This window comes from Propithecus coquereli, unplaced genomic scaffold (assembly GCF_000956105.1).
Source record: "Propithecus coquereli isolate 6110/MARCELLA unplaced genomic scaffold, Pcoq_1.0 Scaffold279, whole genome shotgun sequence".
NCBI classification, from domain to species: domain Eukaryota; kingdom Metazoa; phylum Chordata; class Mammalia; order Primates; family Indriidae; genus Propithecus; species Propithecus coquereli.
Genome location: NW_012148385.1, coordinates 254,087 through 256,676, shown reverse-complemented (window position 1 = coordinate 256,676; position 2,590 = coordinate 254,087). Strand labels below are relative to the sequence as shown.

Genomic DNA, 2,590 nt, shown 5'->3' with positions numbered 1-2,590 from the left:
TTAAACTAGTTTAAAAAAATCAAAGACCTATTTAATATGCAAGATATAACAGGGCTTTTGCTGCTTGGTTTGAAAATAACAGATGATGTGTCTTTCTAGTTGTGGTTTGAATTCTACCTTCAACTTAATTTCATTCAACCCTGAGGGCAAATGCTAAGAGATATTTCCCATTTAAACAAAAACACAACACAGCTTCAGATCTTTAGTGGCGGTATTGTAAGCCACCACAAAATGGCAGTATTATTCTATAAAAGTTCGTGTGACTCTATCTGCTTCTCTCTATTCTGTTGTGTCTTTTTCTCTCTACCTCTTGTCTTTTTCCTTTATTGAGTGATATCTAGCATAGATGGGTCATTTTCATGATGGGTATGACAAATTAATAATGGGTAAAGTGCTATACTGGCCACTGAAGTACGAAAATGATGGTCCAGTACCTATTCTCAGGGAGTTTACAGTGTAGTGGAACACACACATAAACAATTATAATACAATATGGTAAGTGCTGCCAAACTACAGGCTTGTACGAATTACTATGTATGTCCAGAAAAAGATGGAGGGAGTCTGAAAGGCTTCACAGGGGAAGTGATATCTGAGCAAAGTCTAAAAGATGAGCTTGAGTTGCCAAGTGGCAAAGGGTATTCAGACAGAACAAACCATGTTGGTTTGGTATTCAGACCAACAAACTCAAAGGACAAGTGTTTGGAGAGTGCAGAGCAAGGAACAAAGTGTAATGTATCAGAAAATATGGCCAAAAATGATGGGGGTCTGATTGTGAGGAGACTTCTGTTATACTTTAGAGCTTGAATTCTGTGAGCTTTTTCTGAGTATTTGTACTTTAAGAGCTCATATTTTTGAAATATTACATACAGAAAAATACAGAAATCATATATGTATAGCTCAAAATTTTTTCACATGAATGTAACCAATACTCAGAACAAATTATAGGGCACCCCGAATGTCTTGCCTGTGTCCCCTCCTAGTCACTACCTTCCCCCCCAGGATAACCATTATACTGGCTTTTCACACCATACGTTTTGAGTTTTGTATAAATGCAATTACACGGTTTTGTGTCTTGCTTCTCTTGCTCAGTGTTATATTTATGAAATTCATCCACGTTGTACCTACATAACAGTAGTTTATGCATTTTCATTGCTATAAGATACTCCATTGTGTTATGTGTTACATTTTATTTATGCATTTCTACTGTTGGACATTTGAGGTTATTTGCAGGTTTTTACTGTTACAAATAGTGCTGCTATGAACATTTTTGTATATGCCTTGTGGTAACATAGATATGCATTTCTATTGGGTATATACCTAGGAGCAGTACTGCAAAATCATCAGGTATATGTATATTCATTTTTAGTAGTTACTGTGAAATAATTTTCTAGTATGGTTATACCAGTTTACATTCAAGTACTAGTTACTCCATATTCTCACCAGCATTTGGTATTATTAATATTTGTCTTTCATTTTAATCATTCTGGAGTGTATAAAATAGCATTGCATTGTGGTTTTAATTTGCAGTTTCTGTGATGACTAATGAAGTTGAGCACCATTTTATATATTTATTGTCCATGTGAGTATCTTTTCTTGTGAAGTTCCTATTAAATATTTATTATTAATTTGTAGGAATTTTTTATACTAGATATGAGTCCTTTGGAAGATGTATTGCGTATATCTTCCTCTTATTGTGACTTGTCTTTCTCTTAAGGGTGTCATGATGAACAGAAAATTTTAATGTAATCCAATTTACCTTTTTTCCTCTTTATGGTTTGTTTTTATGTCCTATTTAAGAAATCACTGGCTATTCCTGCAAGCTTTCAGGGAATAAAACATGTCACCTACTAAGGCTTTAGATTTCTCAACAACATTGGAGGCTAAAAGTCAATGGATGATTATATTCTATGTCAAGGGTCCCCCAAGACCACCCCTGAGTTTTTGTGACCCACTAGAAGGACTCAGTATATAGTTGTACTCATAGCAAAAGAATATAAAGCAGATTCAGCAAAAGGAAGGGCACATGGAGTGTAGTCTGAAGGAAACCTGGTGTACATTTCCAAGAGTCCTCTTCCAGTGGAGTCATGCGGGAGTTGCTTAATTTCTCCAACAACTAGTTGAGATAATACATGTGAAGTACTTTAGAGCCTCAGTGCACAGGTTTTCTTTGGGGACTGGGCACACAGGTATTCTCTGCCTAGCACATACCAAAATTCCAGACTCCCAAAAAGAAAGCAGATGTTGACTATTCCATTCCATAAATATGGTATGTTCTTCCATTTATTGGAGTCTTTATTAATTTCTCTCAATAATGTGATAATTTTCTTTGTAGAGGGCTTGCATTTGCGTATAATCCATTGGATTTATCCCTAGATATTTGATGGGTTTTGAAGCATTCGTAAATGGTATCATTTTAAAATTTCATTTTCTGTTGATAAATAGAAGTAAAATTAAATTTTGTATATTATCCTTGTATCCAATGACTTTGGTAAACTCATTTTTTTAAGTGAGTTATTTATGGTTTGCAGATTACTTTGAATTTTATATTTACATAATGATGTCATTTTTCCTCCTTCCTTCCTTCATCCCT

General features: G+C 34.6%; 1 protein-coding gene across 1 annotated transcript in view; it reads left to right on the top strand.

The window, feature by feature from the left end:
• Positions 1-2,590, top strand: part of HIBCH (3-hydroxyisobutyryl-CoA hydrolase) — a 102,395-nt gene that overhangs the window by 87,037 nt on the left and 12,768 nt on the right. The window lies entirely within an intron of this gene.